Source organism: Triturus cristatus, chromosome 7 (assembly GCF_964204655.1).
Source record: "Triturus cristatus chromosome 7, aTriCri1.1, whole genome shotgun sequence".
NCBI lineage: Eukaryota > Metazoa > Chordata > Amphibia > Caudata > Salamandridae > Triturus > Triturus cristatus.
Window position 1 is genome coordinate 685,615,424 of NC_140590.1, and position 25,016 is coordinate 685,640,439.

General features: G+C 44.3%; 1 long non-coding RNA gene across 1 annotated transcript in view; it reads right to left on the reverse strand.

The window, feature by feature from the left end:
• The window catches only part of LOC146810341 (uncharacterized), a 571,645-nt gene that overhangs the window by 323,824 nt on the left and 222,805 nt on the right, over nt 1-25,016 (reverse strand). The window contains exon 2 of the long non-coding RNA XR_014965674.1: nt 15,090-15,233. This is a non-coding gene — a long non-coding RNA (uncharacterized LOC146810341). The remainder of the gene's footprint in view (nt 1-15,089; nt 15,234-25,016) is intronic.

A 25,016-nucleotide genomic window follows, 5' to 3' on the forward strand; every position in this document is an offset into this window, starting at 1 on the left:
GTCCCTCAGTCCCGGAGGATTCGATCGGGAGGCTGAGAGGCACTGGGCTGCTGGTGGCTGATGACTGCTCCACTGCTTCGACAAGGAGGCGTCTGCACAGGTCCCCCTGCAGTGAGTACTACTGAGGCAAGAGTTCAGAATGGAAACACCTGGAGGAACGTATGGGCCCTCATCACGGAGAATCATCTGCGGCGGTCAGAGGGATGCTCCCACTGGAAGGGGAGCACCGTACCGAGAGAACAAGACAGCTCTGTGGATTGGACCTGTGCCACCCGTGGCTGGGCGTTTCGCTGAGGCCTTCTCTGGCGTGCTCCTGGGCTGAGCAACTAAGTGCCCAGGGAGCACTGACGGCCGACCTTCGGCCCACAGAGCGCTGGGTGGCCAAGCCAATACCTATCGCACAGGAACCAGTGAAGGACCTGAGAACCCCCTGGGTGGAGACGTGGTGAGGCTGAAACCCTGCGTGGGGTGTGGTCTCATGCCGGTACTCCCGGGGAGCCTTTTGTGGTGTCTAAAGAGAGGCATGGGAGCCCAACGGGCCTGCCCCAGCAGCTGTTGGGAACTTTCTGGCTCCTGCGATTACAGGACTTTGACCCATTCCCACTGCAGGAGGTGAAATTGATTGTTGGAGTAGGCTGTTAAGTATCATACTCCCTAGAGAGAGTTAGAGGAACTTTTTCTCCTTCCTGACCCCATATTAATCTCTCGCTGGCACTGTTTGGAGGTGCAGTATGTTTGGAGCCTTATCACTGCCTGTACACACTGGATGACTGAGAGACACTGACCCCTACCCCATTGTGACCTTGGATGGATTGTACCTACTAGTGGGGTGACAAAGAGGGGCCGATACGGTCCTGAGCTGTGGGGCTTGTCCAGGAACTGTGGAGATGTTGGGGGAAGTCCTGGGGCATGTTGCCACCGAAAGGAGGGAGCTGCTGAGACATGAGCCCTGCAATGCTTTGGAGAGCAGGAAGTATTGCTGGCCACGATTTCAGACCAAAGCGTACAACTAGAAGGGGGCCAGGTGGTGTTGCCCCAGCGGCAGTGCACACCGGTTGGTCCTTCTAATCGCATCCTACAGTGAGTGAAGGGGAGGAGAGCTCTCACACGTTGCCTACTTACAGCCATGGGAAAAGAGACCAAGAAGCGGAAGCCGGAAACCCCTTGTCCAGCGGCAATGACAAACTTGACCAGAGAGTTACCCGGGCCTTTGCTGCCCACACAGGAGGGTGCCCAGGGCCGTTTCATGCTCTGTGATATCATGCAGGCTATCATTGCGTCTCGTGAAGTGCTTGAAGTGAGGATGGATGCCATAGAGGCTGACCGGAACCTCTTAATGGACTATCATTGGCGCTCTGTAGAGAGGGTCACGATGACCGAACGGACACTGGCTGGTATACCCCAGAGATCACCACACTGAGGGATAGGCTGTCCACTATGGAGGACGAGGTCAGAACATTAGAATTACATGCTGAGGACAGTGAAAACAGATCCTCCGCAGGAATAACGTATGAATTATTGGCACACATGGAGGGCGACAACATGTTGGGCTATTTGGAGAAATAACTGAGAGAAGAGGTAGCAGCGGATGGACTCTCCTCATTTTACACCCTAGACGGAGCGCACAGGTTGCTGGCCGGCCCTCCCAGACCAGGAGCCCTGCTGCGCCCAATAGTGGCCAGGCTCCTCTATTATAGAGATCGCGATCACATACTAACACAGGCCAGGCTGCGGAGAAACCTTCAAGTAAATAATAGCAAGTTCATGATCTTCCCAGGCTTAACTAGGTGCGTTTAAAAGCAGCTTTCCACTTTCCTGGTGGTCAAGTGCCGCCTCCAACAACTCTGGTCACTCCCTATGTTATTCCTAGCAATGTTGTGGGTGGTCACGCCTGAAGTTTTGCAGTTCTTCCAAACCCCGGAGGAATTGTGGGATTGGATTGAGTCAACGCCTAGGGCGAGCTAAATGGAGGCGCCCCGCAGCACACACCTAGACAATGGAAGCTGAGGAAAAGTCAAAAGGGGGCTCCATTGGGAGTAGAGGCCCAACATGAACGGTACTGTGTGATCAGGGCCATGGCAGAAATAAGCAAAAATGGAACAAGCCCACGGTGCTCTCTGAGCTAACAGGGCAATCTGAACTCTGACTGTACCAAGGAAACTAGCGCAGCAGAAGATACAGACACAGACCTGCCTAAGATTATCCCTGGCTTGGCAGATGACATTGTATAATGGGTGCATCAGGGGTTCCACGCCAGTGAGAACATTGGGAGGAGGTTGAACGGATTACCCATTGGCCTATCATTTCACTTGGGGTCCCAGGCCATGATTCAGGGGTATAATTCGTATCACATCCTGTTTGGGATGGGGGTATTGAACCAGGTGGTTCTATACAGGTTCTGGTCACTTTTGTTTACCCCTTGTTGTGGTTTTGTGGGTGCACCCACAAGTGGTTGCCAGTTGGTATCATGTTTAGATGGGGACTTAGTTTTACTAGTCCTGGGGAGTGGGAGTTGGGGTTGTTGTAGCTTGTTTGCTTTTAAGTGGGGTTTAAGGCATGCCTGGCTAGCAGTGATCTCTACATTTGCCCCACAGAGAGACAGTGATTGTGTGGTACTGTGTGCTGCCAGTAATTGGTGTCAGTCTGCCAGAAGTGACTCATTGCGCACACCGTAACTCATAAGCTCATCTCATGGAATGTCAAGGGGATGAACACCATGTCTAAATGGCATGAGGTGTTTGTGTATCTTAATAGAAGGAGGGTGCAGATAGCACTACTGCAGGAAACATACCTCGTCACTAAGGAGGGGGCAGCATTGCAGCGTAGATGGAGGGAACAAGCTTACTATACTGGCTACTCTGCATTCGCAAGGGGCACATTGGCATGGATAAAACCTGGAGTCCCATTCCAGCACACCGGCCAGTTGCTGGATCCTGAGGGTCGATATTTGATGGTGGCTGGTGGACTGGATGGCCATGCTGTCACTATTGGGAGTCTTTGTGTTCCGAATGTGAACCAGTTATCGTTCCTAGCAGGACTCTCGAAAACATTGGCCCGTACCTGGTGGTATTTACACTCCTGGAGGAGACTATAATTGTGTGACAAACCCCAGGATTGACGGCTCCCACCCGCCCCTGAGGGAGTCCCCAATTGTCAGGACAGCCAGAGCCTTTGTAAAATGTAAGGCCTAATGGGCCTCATTGACTCTTGGAGAATGCTACATCTAGGGGTGCGGGACTATTCCTGCTTTTCACACTTACACAAATTACATGTGAGATTAGGTGCCTGATGTACATGAACTGGTTACGACTAGTGAATACCTATCTAGGACAATATCTGATCACAAAACCCCCTGATACTTGCTTTAACCTGGGGGAGCGAAAGACCCTGTATGCCAACATGGCGGCTGAAACCAGATGCCGTTGTGAAACCAGTTTTTCAAGACACAATATGGATGGCTATTAGGCAATACTTTACTGAAAATTATGGTTTGGCTTTGAGCCCACTGGTAGAGAGTAGTAGAGTGGGACTCTTTTAAGGCGCTGGTGTATCTCTGGGACAGTTGGAATCTGAAGGACTCTCCTGCAGGAGACATTAACCATAGATCAAATAATGAGAGATGCTAAAAAGCACAGGCCCAAGCATCAGGAGGAACAGGTAATATTACTAGAGGCAAAAGAAAAAGTGGCCGAACAGGTTGAAAGATTACAGTGCTTTATATGATATATGATACGAGCGCATGCGTAAAAAGACCATACTAGTGCGCTCCTGGCATGGCTGCCAACACAGCTAAGCGGGGATTGATAATTTTGGAGATCAGAGAAGAGAATGATACCACCCTGTATCAGCAAACTGATATTAACCTTGCGTTCCATACCTATTACACCAACTTATATCGGAGCAGGGTGACCTGCGCGGATGTAGATTTTTTACGCCTTCTTGGGGATGTTGGTATTGCTGACAGAGGAAGAGGCGGGCTCGTTGGTGGGAGACATTAAACACCCTGAGATTAGAGCTGCCATAAAATCTATGGCCAGGAATAAGATCCCTGGCACGGACGGACTGCCGGTAGAATTTTATTCATGGCGGACCGTGGTCCCCGGTCAGTGAAACTCTGTAACATGGCAAGAAACTTGGGTGTGCTCCCAGCGACTACTAGGGAAGCCCTAGTCATGCCCCTCATGAAACCCGACAAGCCTGCTTCTGATAAAACAGCCTACAAGCCGCTATAAATGCTCAATAAAGCTAGACTATAATATCCTTAGCAAGATCTTGGCCACACGTCTGCTCCTGGACATGACCACCCTCATACAGCACAGCCCTCAACGTTAGGAGATTGCTGAGGGTGTTAGGGGCCGACACATATGATAAAGAGGAGGCTGAACATTTTTGCGGTCAACTTTGAGAAGGCATGCGATAGCCTGGAGTGGCCTTTTCTCTAGGGTGTGATGTGACGGATTGGGCTGGGCTCTAGGTTCATAGCGTGGACCAGCTTATTGTGCACAGACTGGCCAGGCACGGTGAGGATGGGTAGTACGATATCAGGGAGTTACCAAGTGGCCCGTGGTACCAGGAAGGGGTGTCCTTTGTCGCCCCTGCTGTTTGCCCTGATCATGGAGCCTCTGGCCTGCCACGCCAGGTCCGGACTCGCCGACAGGACCCAAATTGGGAGGGTCTTGGGCCTGCAAGTTAATTGCCGAAAGTCATGCCTGTTTCCCACTAGGCCCGACAGGGATAAACCATTGAAACAGGGAGACGCACTCTGAGAACCCAGGTGCGTACCATATCTAGGGCTTAAGATTTATCACAACCCGCTGATCTTCTTGAGGGCAATGTTGGGAAGGCTTTCCGCGGAGTGAAAGTGAGTGCGGAATTCTGGTCTACACTTCCCCTATCTGTGGCCAGAAAAGTTTCCATACTGAAAACGGTGGCTCTACCCTGGCTGTTAAATATTTTCTTTTGGTTCTTCCAGTGTGAATCCTAAAGAGTTTTTTCTGTGATCTTAGGTCATTATTCACAAGCTTTGTTTGGGGGTCTGGCCGTAGCAGAGTGGCATTAACCACGATGCAGAGAATGACTGGTGAAGGAGAGTTGTCTCTCCTGGACATTGAGAGTTACAACCCAGCCGAACAATTACATTGACTCATGTAATGGATAGCGGGTAGGGTCGCATGGAAAGGGGACTTGAAACCTGTAGTTCTGGATCTCTAACGTCTCTCGAGTTGTATTGTGACTGTCTACTTTGGGTGCAAGATACAGTTTGAATTTACGGTGCTGCATAAGTGCCAGATTAGGAGCCTACACGAATCAAAAATTTGGCGACCATATGCCCTAGATATCCCGATGGAGTTCCTTTTAGAACTCCGTCATGGGGAGACTGGCAGGGGCTGAGAGAGTGGGTGACAGCGGGCGCGTTGACAATGGGGGCCCTCTTTGAGGGAGAATTCAGGGAGAGGTACGTCTACCTCAGGGTCACTTCCTCTTATACAGAGCACAGTGGGTGGGAAACAGTCGAAACAATGGGGACTCAACCACACGTGTTCCGACAATGCAAGCACTACCACACTTGCCGTAACAATGCATATGCCTTAACCATGCATATGCGTGGTTATGGCAGTGCACTGTCTAGCTGCTGCTGGGCGGAAGCAGGAAGGATCGGGAGAGCCAGAGGACTTGGTGAGGCAAGTGGGGCTGGGAACGGGTTTTGGGGGGGTGGTTTGTATGTAGTTCTCAGTGCTGGGGGGGTCGGGTAAGTTTCAGGGCTGGGGGTCAGGGTAGTTTTCAGGACTGGGGGTTGGGGTAGTTTTTAGGGCTGGGAATTGGGGTCGTTTTCAGAGCTGGGGGTTGGGTAGTGTACAGGGCTGGGGGCTCGTGGTTGCTTCCAGGGGTGGGGTTGGGGAGGTTTTTAGGGCTATGGGGGGGATCAACAAAGTTTTTAGGGCTTAGGGGGGCAGGGAAGTTGTTAGGGCTGGGTGAGGGGGTTGTTTTTAGGAGTGAGGGGTTCGTTTTAGGTGCCAGGGCTTAGGGCTGTTTTAGGGCTCAGGGTGGGAGACAAGGATTGGGGTAGTTTTTAGGGCTTAGGGGAGGGTGGGGTCGTTTTTAGGACTGGCAAAGGGGCGTTTTTGGGGCTCGGAGGAAAGGAGTTGGATTTCAGGTGGAAGGGGGTTGTTTTGGGACTCAGGGTGGGGCAGGGTTCAGGGGTAAGACTTTCCTGTCAAGTCTTAACCACTGATTTGTCTTTGCCATACATGCCTTAACAACGCATATTTTGCTGTAAAGGAATGCGTGGTAAAGGCATATGCATGGTTAACACTTACATGGTTGAGACCACGTGGAACCGGCATGCGTGGTAAATGCATGAGTCATTCCATCACACTACAGGGGTGGGTTACTAAGGTTTGGGGTTGCAGGTTACACCGAATGGGACTCATGGGTACAGTCAGGACGAGGGTACCCCATCTTTGAAGCTGTTATTTTTCTTTATGGATTATTAATCTGTGATGTAAATTTGTGCCCTTCCACTGCATGTCCTGAACCACGGAGATCTACTCATGATCCTGGGGTGGGGAGTAGCCTATAGATATATTGATTCATGTTATTCCTGTACCATGGCCTTTGTTTATATAAAAAATAAATAACATTTGTTTAAACGTTTCTACAATCCAAATTGTTCTCAATACAAATTTTATCTATAGTGTTGGACTTGGTCCTTTTTGCAGAGTTATCCCCAAACATTTTGCTTCTTCCTCCTATTTTTCCTGACCTGTTGTTGCCGGTTTTAGGACTCTGGGCACTTTAACACTGCTAATCAGTGCTAAATTGCATATACCCTCTGTGTAAATTGTGAACATGATTGGTTATCCATGATTGGCATATTTGATTTACAGGTAAACCCATAGTAAAGTGCACTGAGTGTGCCAGGGCCTGTAAATCAATGGTACTAGTGGGCCTGCAGCACTGATTGTGCCACCCACATGAGTAGTCCTAAAAAGATGTCCCAGGCCTGCCACTGCAGTGCCTGTGTGCAGTTTGTTAACTGCCATGTTGACCTGGCAGGTGCATCCACTTGCCAGGCCTAACTTTCCCTTTTCTTACATGTTAGTCACCCCTAAGGAAGGCCCAAGGTAACCCTGTGGGCAGAATGCAGTGTATGTGAAAGGTAGGACACACCCTGATGTGTGTGGCATGCCCTGATAGTGAAATACTGCCAATTCCGTTTTTTTCACTATGGTAAGGCTATCTGTCCCAATGGGATAAAATGGGGAATTTGCTCATAATAGCTTATGAGCATTACTGCGCATAGGAAAAAGATAGGAAAATAAAGTTTGATATGCCTGAACTCAGAATGTTAAGATGCATCTTTTAGTGAGGGTGATTTTTACATTCTGTGTTTGAAAATACCACTTTTAGAAAGTAGGTATTTTCTTGCCTAACCATCCAGTGTGCCTCTGTTAGGATGTGGATTGACAGTCTGGCTTTGGAGTGACAGGGGCTGGGGAGGTGCAGTAACTCCAGAGAGTCTGGATGAGTTAGGACTGCGCTGAATTTAGAGTAGGGGGAGGAGATTTCCTTTCACTTGAATGGGCCTGGTCTGCCTTCCACAATTCTGTCTCCACCTCCTGCCAGGAAGCTGCACCAGTGAGGACAGAATTGGTTTTGGCGGGGCACAGACACTCTCTGCCTTCAGGGAACAAGGAGATTTGCTGTAAAAGAGGGGTCCCGACCCCAGAATTTTAGATCAATCCTGGAATTCAAGAGGACCCTTTGCCAAGGAGAAGAACTGGAAAGACTGAGGTGAAGAACTGCCCCTTTGCCATGTGCTGTGTGGGGTTGGCCTTCAGTTGCTGTTTCTGCCAAAAGGAAAGGAGAAGGACTTTGCTGTGTGCTGTCTCCCCTGCTTGAAGGAGATCTCCAAGGGCCTGTGTGTGCTGGCGCCTGTTCTGCAGTCTCAGGGACACAAAGACTTTACTCCCAGCTCCCCTGAATTCTGCTGCTGTGAGTTCTGACCTGCCAAGAGGTGCCGGTGCCAGTTTTGGACCTCTGGAAGTTGTTGCAGCTGTTTGGGAACTGGAAGAAAGAAGAAACTTGAAGAACTGTTAAAATCAACGCATCGCTCTTCTTGCGGCTGTTTTTCCGATGCATCTCCACGGTGCGAGAAGAATTTCCAAGCATCGTCGTGCCGCTGCAAGCACCGATGCAGCGCATGTGGCCGCTGCAAGAATCAACGCATCGAGGGATCGTGGCTGAAGAAAACCGCTGCAGCGCCGGTTGACTCTGCCGCATTGATTACCGACACATCCCGGATTTCCACACATCACACATGTGCAGCAAGTTTTCCCAACACATCACCTGCGGAGCAGAACCTTCTTGGAATTGAAGAAACACTTCCCCCTATAGACCGCATTAAACGCATCACTTCTCCTGCGTGCAGCAGAACTGTTGCATTGCCTCCCCAAGGTCTCAGGAGCTGACGCATAGCGTTGTGTTTCTGACGCTTCCCATCTCTGCGGCTGTTGACCTTGTGAGTTTGGCGCAACTTCAGGTACTTTATGGAAAAGTCACGCATTTATAGTTTTCTACGGTACAATTTCTTGAAACCCTTTTGAAAGTCATATTTTTAACTGTGTATGTTGGATTTTTGTTGTTTTGATCTTGTTAAGTTTAGATAAAGATTTTATTTTTCTAAACTGGTGTTGTATCCATTTGTAGTGTTTTCACTATGTTACTGTGAGTGTTGGTATAAATACTTTACACATTGCCTTTAGGATAAGCCTGTCTTCTCATGCCAAGCTACTAAGGGGGTGAGCAGGGGTTATCTATAGTGTGTATCCCCCTTAGCCTGACTAGAAGCAAGGGTCCCTATTTGGACAAAGGTACCTACCTCTGCCAACTAGAGACCCCCATTTCTAACATATAGCTTATACTAAGGCTGCTTCCAAGATGTTATTGCAGTCAGGGGCATTTATTTAGATGCCCATTCAACCCTAGGTACCTGGTAACAGTTTATCTTTCTACTACAATGTTGCTATTATACACAGAACATCTGATTTTGAAATCAAGTACATAGCATATGTGTTCATTTCTCAGTACTCTCTGGGCATTTTTCTTGCTACATAGAAAGAAAAAACTGCCAGGCCAAGGTAGAGGTTAGTTTTATTTGACCTCCGCCCCCAGAGGCATTTTGCAAGGTGACTGTGCCATTCATGTTGAAGGTGTTAAAATTAGAGTTGAATGGATTTCCAAGATGCCTATTTGGTCATGCCATCAGAAAGAATCACAGACAATACTTTTGTTCTTGTATCTCAAGCAGCATGACTTACATGATATTAAGTCAACAGTACTCCTACCTTATCACTAGCTATAAATTAACACAAGACAAGCATTTGCAATGCAGTAGGTCTAGCATTACTTAAAGTTCGAACTATTGACGTTGCATTATTATTTGCAAAGCAAATAGATCAGCCTTTCGCAATGTGAGACCTATTGGATTGCAAATGTTTCTTTTTTATTGGCATTGACAAATAGCTGTAAAGCACAATACAGGCTACACAGCATCAAGTACAGCAAGAATAATTACCGAATACAAAAAGCACTCACGTTTGCATAGAAACTCTGTACTCTTCTGGTACATGTCTTCAAGCCATTTTATATATATCCTAACATTAACGATGTTGTTTAGCAGTGCTCCAATAGTTTGAGCCTATGATACTCCTGGACGCACTTGGATCCACAAAGTGGACCGAGTGATTTACATCCACAGCATTTGATGTATATGATACTATCCTGCGTGTAGACACCGAAAATTGAATTTTGCAGTCACTGTATTTTTTAAAATGTATGGGGTTACCATGTTTTTCACATAATCTGCCATCTGCTTCATAATGGGCACATTTCAACAAATGGATCAAAAGTTACTAAAAGTGCACAAATTATGAAGTCGAAAAGTCATAAAACCTTTGTTAAAATTACCTGGGTCACATTTCAGTTTTTAAGATCAGACCTGTTCCCAGACAGTATCAATATGCATTAAAATGGCAAAATAGTGAAATGATAATGCTTCAGAATGTACTAAATTATACCACATAACTTTCCTTTTTTGCATAATTTTATGAACCCACAAAAATAATTCACCCCCATCTTAACGCATACTTTTACTGGCCCTGCATATAAGCCAAACCACAGAATACACCCTTCCAACCACTAAAAATACAATACATAAAGATCTACTTACTCTCTGCAAATGTGAAGCAGTGAATATTTTTGACAGTAAGCAAATTTGTGTTTAAAAAATAGTGCACTGATTTAAAAACATACTATCATATTACCATTTGCAAATTATGGAGGGCAGATATTGCTTAAGAATCTGCACTATTCATGTTATCATTTTGAACTTATGAAATGTACATCAGGGATGAAATGAAAGGCGATTAGTAGATTAAATATGTGAAATTGCAAGTTGTCAACATGTTAAGTTTGAACTTTACTCTGAAGTGTTCTCCTCACTGCACGATGGCCTTTAAAAAAAACAGCAAATAAACATCATCACGCATAGAAATGTGAAAAGAACATTTTTATTTCCATATTACCTTTTTAGACTGATTCAGCATTTAGAACTAAGATGCCACGCAGGAGCTGAAGTCAAAGCAAACCATACAAAAGCACAGAAGCAGACGTCGTCTGGGAGTGACACAAATGGCTTGACTACGGCCTATGCTTCCTGGCAGAAATCTCCAAGGCCCACTGAAGGGAAGGAGATTAAAGCTGACAAGGCTGTGCATTTTGGAAAAGGCTTGGACATGCTGTAGTGAAGAATGGAGGTTCCCGCTCTCAAGACGGCTGAGAATCATGACCAGAAAAGGGGAGAAAGCAGAGAAAGAATGAAGGTAGTTTTGAGGGACCCATTAAAGCAGCAATGCCAGTTGTGGGACCAAGAGCTACACAAAATCCATTTGTCAAAACCAAAACACTGCCCATAGAAGGATAATCACCAGTAAGCAAAAAAATCTAAATGTCACTGAAAGACATACACTGTACAAACAAGGCAGTATTTCATTGAAACAATTTTCCAGCTTCCTTGTCATGTCCTTAATGGAGGAATCTTAGGGAGGAGGAGGCAGATGCAGCTCATGAGAGGGAACAAGAGCAGCTGTGAAGGATATAAAGAAGCTGTGAGGGTCGAGAGATGGTGTTCTGGAAAGGCAGCATGATTAAGTGAAATGGGAGCAGCATCGAGGAGAGAGCAAAAGCCAAAGTAGTGCACTGAAGGAAAACATATGTCCCATATTGAAAGGATTTATGTAGCAGGGTAAGTCTCCAGGGCGGAACAAAAGGAAGGACTACTAAGCGTATTTACCAATGATAAGCAAGCATTTCTAAAGGGCAGTGCTAGGAACCAATGAAAAAGTTGGCATTTTTTTAAAGCCCATACCTAGACTCTACATGTCTCTTCGAGACAGCCCATGCAATGTATGCGCTGCCTAGGCGAGACCTAAAAAACGAATCTTATGGTATATGATACAAATAATAATAAATGTGTTCTGGTCCTATGTTTCATTGTATAAGCACCCCAAGGGGGAATTCATATGTTTTCAGTACAATGTGCCTTCAAATGTGTTTCTGTAAGTGTGTATTCTATTACATCATGTGTTGCTCAACAATTGCATGTGAGCTTAACCATGTATGCATCCTCTAACAGCTCCTTGTAGGTAATGTGGTTTTCATGTCGTATTATAAATGTGATGTTCACGACCTTCTCTCTATTCCAACCTCGATTCACTCATCTGTTTGTGCTTCCGCTGCTGTTCTAATTTTTAATTAGGGTGTCAAATACAAATTCAGTCTTTATTCTGTTTGAGAACAACTATGAAAGCAATAAATATTCTCCAATAGCAAAAATAACATTAAAAATAAGTATAAAGTGACATTTGCAAATCCATCATATTACGAATCTTGATAACAGCAGTCAGAAATTGGCTCACAGCAAAACCATGTAAAGGAGAGTGAGGTATCTGTAGGTAGGGAAACGCTGGCCAACATTGTGCAAAATTGCCAAATTTAAGCACAGGAAAATTAAACTTTTGTTGAGGTGCCAAACTGAATTTACAAAAAACATAAAGTGCATGGTGAATTGCAAAAAAACATTATCACAAGGGCTAGAGGTTATATTATCAGAAGCCATCGAACCTTGGGGAATGACAAGAAGGAGGGAGGGAGGGTCACGGCGATAGGAGAAGTATCCGAGGCAGCCATCTTCAAAAGACGCCCTCTGTTAGAGTGTTTAAATACAAGGAAAAAACGTAATGGCTAAAAAAATGTACACAAGCAATGGGTCCTTGTTCCAGGGGAGGGACAAACACATAGGGCCCTATTTATGAGGCCTTGCAACAGTTTTGCGCTTCCGTTGCGTCACTTTTCGTGACGCATCGGCGGCGTAAAACATGCCTCCTGTTGCGCCCTATTTACAAAGTGACGCAGCTAAGCAGATGCGTCACTTTGTAAACTCCTGCTCTACATTATACCTGTGTCAGGTATAATGTATGCAGGGTGGGCGTTCCCACGTAAGTAAGCCTTGTAGAAGTGACGCAGTGAAATCTACGAGATTTCACTGCACCACTGCCTCACAGCAGGCGTAAGACTGATGCAGGCTCTTTCACATGGGGCTTGCTGCATGTGAAAGGACACATTGCTGGAGTTGCGTCACTTTTGTGACACACTCCAGCAATGCGTCACTTTTGAGCCTACAGATATGTCAGAAATACTGACGTATCTGTAACTCCTTGCGACATGATGCGTCATACAGTAAATATGACGCATCCATTATGTCGCAAGGAGGGCGCACTGAGAAGTGACGCATCGCTGCTTTCACGTAGGATGCGTCACTTCTCATATATGAGGCCCATAAAGAGGAAGAAGAAGGTGAGTGTTAAAAAGAAAGTAAATGAAAGTGACGATGAGGCCAATTATTGGTGAGCAATGGACGGGCTACAAGCCCATTGATAAAAAAACAAAAGTTCTTGCAGAGACAGTGCATGCTCTGTCATGTAACATGTAAAAAGTAGACAGGAAACACGGAGGATGTAGCACCAATGTCCATATGGGGAATGCTCTTGGGATTCATTTTGCCCTATTTTGAGGCCAGGGGTCACAAAGGCAGTTCAGGGACTCACCAAGAGGGCCCCTGATGACCTTTCAATGACGCTCATGGGCGTGATACCAAAATATTTTCGTCAGAATATCCTCTCACAGAAATATCGTGTTCCAAATATCATTTTTTTTAAAAACATCACCCCATTGGTATTAATATTAGACCCAATGGGACGCTATGTGTTTCAACGACATTTAGGATACAATATTTATGTCAGATGACGTTTTTGTGTAAAATAGTTTGACATATAACTGTAGCCGCAACATTGAAGTTGCCACCACAGCATCATTTTAGAAAGACTTGGAAATACTTTTATCCTTAAAGATGCTAAGAAGCGAAAATGTGAACACCTGCAGTGAAGCAACTCCAAACAATCAGGGCACTGGCATTGATGGGCAAACTACCCATGCCCCGTCGGACCTGCATGCAAACTAAGATTCTGGAGGTGTGCTTGACTGTACGATATTGCAAGCACAGCAGATATTACAAATATTTTAAGACATATCCCCTGGGCAAGTAGCTTCCACGTGGGAAACTATACAAAACAGCAAAGGGCACTATGCACTGGAGGTGAACCCTCCCTGAGCCCCTCCAGGCAGCACACACAGCCCCTACTCGGATGCCTAGCACTATCGCATCTCTCAGCAAATCCCTGAGCCCACTCATTCACTTTTAACGGCGTGGTTTTATGATTCAGCTTACTGCACTGTCATTAAAGTAATTAATGTATTACCGTGGCTAAACAAACTTGTGATATTATCTTCAGTCTGAAGTGCTTTGTTTGATTTCATGCCCCTGGATCTGTTGTCTTCGTCGAGGTGAAGTGTCAGGTGGATTGTGGGTAAATTCCTCCGGTACAGAGTGGTGGTGTGCCAATGGCTTTGAGGATAGGCACGTACACCAGGCTGCCTGTGCCAAGGTGCATTCAGTGTGCCTATTAACCCATGAATGGCCGGGTGCACGGCCAGGCACGATTAGAAGATATAGAAATGCACAAAGACACCTCGTGGAAAGAACAAATGCGTATTAGGTCATCAAACACGTAAAAAATATTTTGATTCTGCAAGAGAACACTAGCATGTTCCACTCTTGGCAGTGTCAATAATCAAACACATTGTTCAACGTGTCTTCTGATACTTTTTAAGTTTCATTTTTGATCAGTTGCTCCATGCAATGTTAACTGTGCAAGCATACCCACTTTAACACGATTAGAATTAAAAAAGCAGGAAAGAAACCATTCTCAGGTGTCTGGGTTTCCGCGAAGGATTAATTCCATTTTCTTTTACTGACAACGAAAAGCTGAAATTCAGGTGTATATGTGTTTTTATATGCACAATGCACAATTGTGCAGTTTAGATGAGTGCATCTGATGAAGAAGTTTTAATAGAAAAGAAAGTGTGGAGATGAGGTTAGTAGAATGTAGACTGGAGGGATGGAATGTTAGGATATGAAAGGTAGCCAGTACAGGAGAAGGTACTGGTGGAGTTGTAAGCTGAATATGCTGGGGGCATCGTGTGTAAGAAAAATCTGTCTCTGGAAGTCCATGCATAAAGTGGCAATGAGGTAGTGGGATGTGGAGGGGGCAGGCTGTGATGTTTCCACCCCTGTAATACATGCAAAATATAACCGTTCAACCAGAAATTAAAGAAAACCTTAAGGATCTTAACTATCCTCAGTGAGGGGTAAGTGTAAAGGCTCTGTGAGCTCCATGTAGGAGCGACCAAGGAGTATGTGTTCCTTTATAGAGGAGCCACTTGGGAGCGTGTGTCCCTCTGCACAGGAGTGGCCTTACTTTTCAAGTGTGCGACGGGGAGCGCATCTCCCTCCATGCAAGAGTGACCCCTGTCTCTGGCGCCAATCAAAGGAGCATGTGATAAAAGCTCCGACTGAGAAAGGAAAATAAATCATAACGGGGAAGAAATAATATATTATATAGGTTTCTCACCTGATTCATCTGTAACCTGTGAAGGCTGTTTACCTGAACCTTCTGTCCCCGATTTCCTCTTTCCTCTTTAACGGACTGTGAAAAGCAAAGAAGGACTATCTTCCACAGTTAGAGGGACAATCATTAGCAGCAGCCACGTGATGTCTGTGAAGAAACATATGGAAACTGGATAAACGTTGGAGCTTCATTACAGAGAAATTGAGCATATTTTTCTTTATTTTAACTTATTGTGGTATTCTGCTATTTTACCTTATTACTTTAGTTTCCTAAATTTCAGTTAATTGTGTTACATTTCTCAACAGGTACAACTAATCAGAATGAGTGACCAACTTATGGTACCACCTCCGGAAATTCTTGCAACACAAGATGATCCTCCTACTCCATGGAAGCAGTAGAAGAAATGTCTTTTTACATGGATTCTAGCCATTGGAGCTGACTGATACGGACTGGTAATGAGGCAAGCAAGGAGTAGAGGAGAGAAGATTGTATGAAGACTTACCTTAAATCTCTTTGGATATGGGTGATACGTAACCTAACAATCACTGAAGATGCTAGACTTGCACTTCATTACTAACGTAAATGTGGTTTTGAAGTGTCATACATTCTTTTCTAGAGTACAGAAAATGGAGGTAAACTTTGCTTCTTATGTGGCTGCTTTAAGAGGCTTGCCTCTATCATGTCAGTTTGGGGACTTGTGTGACTCTCATATCAGAGACCAAATTGTAAGGTGCACTAATGACAAAAGAGTAAAGGAAACATTGTTAACTAAAGATCCCAATTTAGAAGAACCCATCCAAATAGTGAAAGGAATGGAACACATGGCAATGTGGCTGCAAGAAATGTTTATGTCCACCAAGGTAATTAATGATGTGAGGAGAGGATCTCCTATCCAGGAAGTGATATTCTTAAGAGGAAGTGAAGAGCGATGACCCAAATGGTAATGTGAAAAGGGAGTCTAAATCCATCAAAAGGATAGACTATTTGTGGTGGTCATGAAACGTCTCCATAGGCATGGGTTAACAGTAAGAAGAGAAAAGTGTCAATTCTGAAAGTAATAAGTTACTTGCTTGGGTCATGAAATATCAGAGGAAGGAATCAAACCCCCAAAAAAGCATTGTACAAGGAATAAGAAATTCACCTCGACTGGAAAACGAAGAGCAACTGAAGTCATTTTTGGGACTAGCTGTATATTGTTCAAAATTCATAATGAATTTCATAGAGTTGGTAGAACCTCTTAGAGCAATGATGAAAACGGAGGAGAAATCAGATAATTCAGCCCACAAGTGTTCGCGAACACATCATTTAAATAGCATGTGAAGGTCATCCGGGGAGTAATAGGATGAAAAAAGAAGGGTAAGGAAATCATTCTGATGGCCTAAAATAGATAGTGCAATAGAAGATATTGTGAAGCATTGTATGCTTGTGTGAACATTGATAAGATAAAAGTGGTGAGAAAGCCTCTTCTAAAGAGTGTTGAGTTACCGGACAAGCCATGGGAGAGACTTCCAATATATTTCATGGGCCCAATTGATAAATTAGGGACAAAAAGTAGGTATATGATTGTCTTTGTTGATTACAATACCAAATAGTTTGTTGTCAAGAATGTGAAACTCATAGACACTGAAAGTGTAGTTGAATTTCTAGAGGAAGTCGTTCAGGAAGAAGGGGTTCCCAAAAACATTGTTTCAGAGAATGGGCTGCAATTTGTGTCCAGGAAAAAGAGTGTATGTATGTTCAAATTTGGTATTGGGCATGGCAGGGAGGCTATTTTTAGGGCCCAAGGCAGTGGGTTGGTTGAGAGGGTGAACAGGATGATCACAGAACATACACAGTTGTCAGTGGTGAATGGTCTTCCTTGGAAGGAGTTAAGGAAATTGATGTGGGCCCATAGGACTACACCCAATTCTGTGGTGGGGGTCCCACCATTTGTGTCTTTGAAAGGAAGAGAGCTGGCAAGGAAGGAAACACCTGCATGGCTGGTGGACAAGAACCGAGTATGGGTTGATCATAAGGCTATTAAGGTGGGAGTTGCTGAGAAGCAAAAGAGTATGGTGGAGTACTATAATATTAAAATAAGTGCAAAGGGTACCAATATAATGGTTGGTGATTGGGTGGTGATAAAAAAAAGAGAAATTGTGAGGAAGGGTGAAGGAAAATGTTCATACTCATTTAAGGTCACCAAGGTGAGATGGAGGTGGTTGAGTTGGAAGATGGTTCAGTGTGGAGATTGGGAACATATGTGAAATTGCAAGTTGTTATAGAGAATCAAATGATTTCTAATGTATTCTAAAGCTGCAAACCACGTCTAGAATGGAGTAGTTCCTTTAGGTGCTTGTTCTTGAAATGTTATTTAATATATGCTCCATATTATAATTCCTATGTAGCAATGCTATATTTGTTCCTGGTGCTTTATATTCCTTTCTTTTCCCCGTTGATAAACTTGCATTTCTGTAAGGGTGGCGGAGGGGTGGGTAGAGATGAGGCTAGGAGAATGTAGAATGGAGGGATGGAATTTTAGGAATTGAAAGGTGGCCATTACAGGAGAAGGTGCCGGTGGAGTTGTAAACTGAATATGCTGGAAGCATCTTGCGCTAATAAGCATATTTTAAGAAGAACCTGTCTCCATAGGTACCTACAAAAAAGGCATTTATTTTTAAAAATATAGTAAAGCCACCATATTAAATGAGTGCTGTTGTACAAGTGGATGCAACACAGGAATCACAAGTTGCTTCTTGTGTGTTGTGCATATTAACTTATGCCAGGTTTCTAGCGGCAGATGCCCGTGGGGAAGTAAAATGGTCTTGTTAAAGAAGGGACACATTGTGGATCGGGCAAAGCATGACCCAAACCCATCTTTTTGCAAATTACAGTTAATGTAGCACTCAAAGCTATGTTATGAGAGATTCCATCTGCGTAACAAGTCATCCTGTATTGATTTGGATTTGGACTGCTTGATTTTTTATTTCTTCTGCCCTATGGACCTCCTGTCAGTCCTCAGTCACAAGTGATATGTTGAATTTGTACTTCCAGCCCTCTGTTTAAGTGGTACTTAATTCTGACTGCCCATATAGCCATGAAAACATAGGCTGCCCTACAGGACAAACACAATTTGGATTCACCATGGAGACACTGTTTACACGTCACAGAGTTCCTGTCTGAGGATTTTAATGGCAACCTTCCATATTGGTATTCTGAGAAAGATTCTGAGAGATTTGGATTGACGTCCTTGGCACCTCTTACATCATTAGTGGGTTACTAGCTTTTGGGGGTGCTGCAGGGGATCATCCCTCCAAAATATTGTTGCTGTAGTATATGGTTGTTATCAGGGCCAGAGTGGCCGTAGCGGGCACTGGGTGTTTCCCTGGTGAGCGAGAAGGGTAGGGGCTGGTTTTTATACCGGTGGAGCCCATTTTTGTTGCTGGGGGCCGGTTTTGCTGCAGTGATGCAAGATTGGCCCTTGGTAGCAAAAGCTCAGCAGCAGTGCAGCAGCAGTGTGCCTGCACTGGCACTTACATCCGACTGCTCCCTCAGCCCATGCCCCCCCCCAGGGCCGGTCGGACGTAATTGACAAGGCTGGTTTGTGATCCCAGTACGGCCCTGGATGTGGGGACATCCACCAACCGATCCTGGGCTCCAGCCTACTGACATCCACCCCTCCCTAATACTCTGCTGTCTGCTTCAGCCCATCCACCTGCCACACCACACATCTCCCAGTTCCTGTTGCTGGACTTTCTCTCTTCGGTGCTCCTTGAGCGCGGCGAGTGGCAGCCCCAGGGAAGACTGGGATCTTAGCCTCCTGCTCTGTTCTTCTCAGTGATTATTGTTCTGAAAAGCAGCAGCTGCACCTGCCTGTCAGGGTCTTTGTATCTTATTCTTCATCAGCTTGTGACTGTCATTTTTGAAAACTCTCTTTATCAGGGCAGGATTAGTCTTCTTCGTAGATGTCATTGCTGTTTAATCTTATCAACAACTGAGGCCACAATATCGGGGAATGTGAGGTTTCTCCACCAAACCACACTTTTGAAAAGACAGTTATCTTTTTACAAGCCTTCAAAGGAAGGCTGATTTTTATGTCCCCGCATTTCAAGATTTGATAGTGTCTTTGAAGTGAGAAGTAGAAGTCATTATGAGCAGGTAATGAATAGCAAATAAAAGTAAAATATAATTCGAGGCAAAATAGTCACGACTCCGCCAGCAAAAGAAGAAAGACGCTGGAGGGGCTCGTACAAAACGTGTGTATCAATGTAGAGATCAAACCCTTCTTTTAATTTTTTTAATTAAAGTTATATCAATACACAGTAAAAAGCATATACGACCGCATAAGCACAGTATCAGTTACACATAATAAATCGCACAATAATATAATACATCCTGCCACATCTCTGTCCCAAATGCAATACATCCAGCCACACCCCTGTCTCAGAGGGTTAGTGCCTTCTAAGTGCAATCAGCAATCATGATGCTATGCCCTCTCATAGAGGGGCGAGTGTCAGTTCAATGGTATAACAGAGGGATCAAGACTCATTTTTTGCCACTATTGCCTGCATCATTTTTCCAAGTTTAGATACTTTCGCTGTGGTTTGGGTGGCTTCCTCTTCTATATCAGACTTCCGTCTCTCAGCGCCACTGAGCCGCATATTCTGGTGATCCAATCGCTTGGTTGGGCAATCCAACCTGGAGGCCACAGAGTCAATGTTGCCATCTATCAACGCATGGCATGATTTAAGATCAAGCAGCATGGCTGCAGTGGCGTTACTGGGCCTGTGGTCTCCACTTTCTAATACCTCCAATTCCACTCCTCCAGCAGCGATTGGCTATCCTGCCATCCAGTGATGCTCAAATGTTAATCTGCTTTGCTTTTTTTTTAGTCCGCCTTCCCCATTTTCATCATCCTCTAATGTTCATGAGAAATCCATTGGGGATCTTCCTCACTCCCCGCATCTCACCCGATTCAACCACCCCCTTAGGCTTAGCCGCCCGAGACACCATGAATGCAGGGCGTAGTTTTCTCTACTACACCCCCATGCAGCACCGTGCCTGGGGTGATCAAGCGAAACTGCCCGGGTCCTTCAACAAATGCCTCCCTCAGTAATGGGGTCTTTCTTGTCAGCGATGCTATAACAAGTTAGAAAATGGGTTCAATCATCCCTCCCTGCTGCCTCAGGGAGGGTTGGTAGGGGGCAGGCCAGTTCGAGCACCCTAGACGTTACAGCATTCTCCTCTTGAGCTTCATGCAGATCTGCAAATATTGCAAACTTCTGGTTAGCTCACCCCAACTACATGTGCATACGTATATTTCCCTTTAGAGACGTGCTAAGGGTTATACGAACAAGCAGGTCAGTGTTCCAGAGGGAAAACAGGTTCAAGAACGGGTATCCGGAGGGGCTGCCGCCCTCCACGATTACTCTCCAGGCCTCTCATCCCCCACTCCTGTTCACATGACTTACGGTCTCTGCCTCTCCCCCGGGTTTCTCCTCAACTGAACACAGGCTCATGAAATGAATATAAAGGTAACAGACACATCTTTTCCTACTGTATCAGTGGTATCTTAATATATGTGAGAAAGAAGTCAAATGGGATTATATCTAGCAGGGTATCAAATTTGCATAATTTTCTTCCTTGAAATGAAACTCAATTTTTGGAAAATTAAGCGAAATTCTGTGCAATTATAAAAAATAAATGTGAATCAGTCATTTATCACTATATTTTAGCTCAAAATGCATCCTCACATCAATTGTTGATGCAAGGCCGCATTTTGAGCTAAAGTAATAGCATGAAAAACACAATTGCTGAGAACAACAGCAGCTCAAATTCTGGTTGTTTGCAGTATTCCCGTGCTCCCACACTATATTTTTTCTGCAAACAGCAGCCTAATGACAGGATGTGGCATAATAGTATAATTTCTGGCATAATGGCATCATTTCTGGAATTTCACGTAAAAAGCGTGATATAAAATTCATGAAATTATTGGTAGTAGCTGGGCATCATTTAAATTTTGTCTGGGCCAATTTCAGTCTTATGAAATGGGGCTATAAATCCTCAGATTTTAGACCAAAATTGTATTTCTTCTCCGCCAACCCATTAAATTCCATTGGGACAATATTCAACTTCACGAAAGCAGTCTCCTCCAAACGAAGCCTCCAACGGAGAAGGACTCAAAGGTCTAGCACTCTTCTCCCATTTGACCCTGACCATTTTATCTCAGTCATTGAGCGTTCATATTCAATCTCGGACAATAAAGACAACCCAGATTCAGCAGAGGAGGTCCATTTCATAACTGAAAAGCTAGGAACACATTTACTCATCAGAGGTCAAAATATCCTCAGTGATGCTGCAATTTGACTCTAATTCAGTGGGCTCTTGGTCAGAGATAGAGTGCTGCACTCCTCACTGTCACATTCCATTGTTAGCATCTAGTTATGCATCACAGGAGAATTCATGTCTCACTCTTGTATTTTTATTTTGTCTACTTATGCTCCACACTCAAAAGGGGTAACAACACAGATGATCCAGTGCATTACCCCATCTCCAAGTAGTCATAAATATAGGTATACCACATTGCATTTGTATTGTTGCCAGGTCTAATGGCTTAGTGGGTTAATGCGTCCAGCGTAGGGCTCGGTGATTAACCTCATGTTCACAAGTTCAAATCTCAGTAGATCCACACATTCTTCTGAGGTCGATAACAAGAGTACTATTGAGTTAGGTGACAATAAACAACTGTCATTCAGTGCCAAGATGCTCACGGGTAATAGTGTGCTTTACAGATACACATTATATTTCACATAGTTAATGGTGACTTTGTATTGTCCAGTCACTGAATCATACACAAACTTGAATTTCTTTGTATCATAACCTCCATTATGAGGTATTGTAGGTATGGGTTGCTCATTCAATGCCTCCAACCTGTGCAAGAGTGACTGAACTGCTCATAAATTCTTTAACAGGTTGCCTTTTTTGGGTAAGCTCTCTTTTGCATTTTGTGAAGATTTGAATAAGGAGGTCTAGGCAATCTGCAACTTATAGCACCTGCAAATATTTGTGATTTGTCATTGCATGTATACTGTTCCTGTAGTTTGCCTGTAAAGCAAAATCAACAGGTGAAGCCCGCTTTGTGCTCTATTCAAAACTGTTGATGGTGATCAATCAGGATATTCATATATCCTGATAAATATGTATGAGATTTCAATGCTGGTGAATGTTCTACAAGACAGCACACAGGAGTATGCTCTGAGTCAAGTATCTTGAAGCTTCCTCAATGTGTTGTGATGAACTTGTAGTCTATTATTTGCCCCCACTGCAACACATGTGCATTATCAGATGAATGTTTGACATTATAGGCACCAGCAGTGCATGTTCAAAAAATATAAAATTATTGAATGAATGAATAATGACACCTTCTGATGTATTGACCACTTCATAGAGGTGTCTTGTCCCAAGTCCTACTGGAACCTAAAATAGACAGATTTTCAGAGTTGCCTTAAATCTCGAACAGGTGGGTAGGATTCTGATCTGTTGGGGAGGATGATTCAATAATCATGACACTGCCATTAAGTGGGCTGTACTGCTGCTTGATTCAAGTGTGTATCTGGGTACAATTAAAAAGTTTTGATCCTGACTATGCAGAGTGCATGCTGGTCCATAGGTGACTACTCTCTGATTTAAAGCATATGGTTCAGCCTGAGAGAGACTTCTGAATTTCCAGCAGGCTTGTTGAAACTTAATTCTCTTGGCCATTGGGAGCCAATCTAGGGAATTTCCGGCTTAGAAAATGTGGTTCTCTGTTTAAGACCTACTAGGGAGCACGTTGCCTAATTTGGTTCCTTTTGCAAACGTGGTACTGCAATGGAATGGAGGTCAGCATGCAGACAATTGCATAGCACACACCTGGAATTTATCACAGCACCCACTACCAAACTCCATTTTCTGAAAGAAAGTAAGTGGACGATTGGTTTACTTTAACGTAACAATGTCCAAGTCCTTCAGACAGCAGCTGTAGACAGTGGTGATTACTCCATCATTCTTGGCATGAACATGCCTTCTATTACCCTGTCTCCTGTCTTCAAAACCAGAAAATGGGCCACAAAATAGAAAAACAATGTGGGTTTAATTCACAAAAAAGGTTGTACATCTACAGCCTTGCACAATTTTATACACATAGTTGTAAATATAAAAATGGAAAGAATGCTTGATATTTCAATCACAGTTTTTCAGACGTGTTACTGGGAATATTACAAGACAAATACTATTCCCTAAAGCGGAGTTATCTGCAACTCCTTCTCTTAACCCACATCCAGTAATTAAATCTCTTTGCTGAAAATAATCTCTGACTTTTGCTGGGTTCCCAAAGGGAGAGAAAGAGTTTTTTGAAAGCCAACCAACCAACACGTTTGCAGCTGTTCATAAGCTTTAAAAGCAAACCTCACCTTGATCCTCAGACTTCCGCTTCATACATGAGGTTTACTACTGCATAATTGCATGTAGTTGGTGCATACAAGTACGCTTTAGTATAACTATTATACCTCCCACTTAGCCTTTTTTTTAATACATGACAGGCGTAAATGGAGCCATTTTCAGGAGTAAACTTAGGTTTACGGCTGAAAATTGGTTTTCTGAATCGGGCTCAGCATTTCATCCACCATGATCCCAGTACCTGCCTACGCATAGTCATCAGTAATAAAATGTTATAGAGATAAAATAAAAACAGCTGTTTTGACAAAGAAACAAAAAAACGAAACTCCACTGAACAACAAAACCTTCTGCATGCTTTCACTTTCACGAATGGCAGATTCAGCTCTGACCAGATGCATGGCGGGGATGAAAGCAGCATCATGTCTGTCCAGTTAAGTGTGTTTTGCAAACCACTTGAGATCCTAAACGGATTTTACCCAATAAACCTTTTAATCTGTATTGACAGACATTTGGAAGTGCGTTTATGAGAAAATTAAAACAATTTTTGGGGGGAGGTGCTTGTTCTGCTGCACCTATTTATACTTTTAATTAAACTCATGGCTGTTTTTGTACCAGCAAATATTGTTATTTAGACGATGAAAATCATCAAGAAAATTCTTGACAACTTTGAGATAGCACTTCATTTATTTGTATGAATAAGGCAAGCGGGATGCAGTGAGATGTGATCCTGGAATGTGAGTCATATGGAGAAGTTGGTGGAACTCGGGTATTTGATTTCGCAAGTGCTGGTTTTGCCACCTTATCAAGCTGCATTGAAGAACGTAGAAGTCAGGTTCGGTAGAGCGAAGTTAAGTGGGTTCATAGGCACTCTGAGGTCATGAATGAGGTACACTGGTAGAGGTTTATGCTCAGTTTAGAACAGTATTCAAGGAACTGTGTGGTCAGATTTCAATTGTCAGCCGTGCTGATGTTGGGAATGAGGGGCCTTCGAACTATTGAGGTGCATTAAAGGAGCTAAAAACCAGGTAAATTTACATCAGCCAAGTGGGCTTGCTTGGGCTTCAATGCTAAACTTTTTTAATGTTATGTTTTTCAAGAGCATAAATATTTCACAATGGCTTACATTTTTTTCACCTTATGCAATTATTTCTTTTTGGCAGATGAAGAACTTTGCCTAATCCTGGGAAAACTGCATTTTTTTGCGAGAAATCCATCTCCTGTCTGAGATGTTTACTACTCTGGATGCCCTCCCCGTGATCATGTCTTATCCTGCGATGACAAGTCAGACTTTACAACAAAGTCAGAATTGTTAGGGATTTTGTTGGGTTTCCAAAGGTATGTGGCAGGTGGAAGACTGTGCCAGCAGCAACATCTGCAGCTTCACCACAAAAAGCAAATACGTGCATCTGAACCTCGCAGGTGCTCGACTGTTAGACTCTACAGAGCGTGAAATGCGGGGTCTATTTCTGATAAGCACTGGCACTGTGTCACCCTCTTCCTGGCTTTCATCCTTCG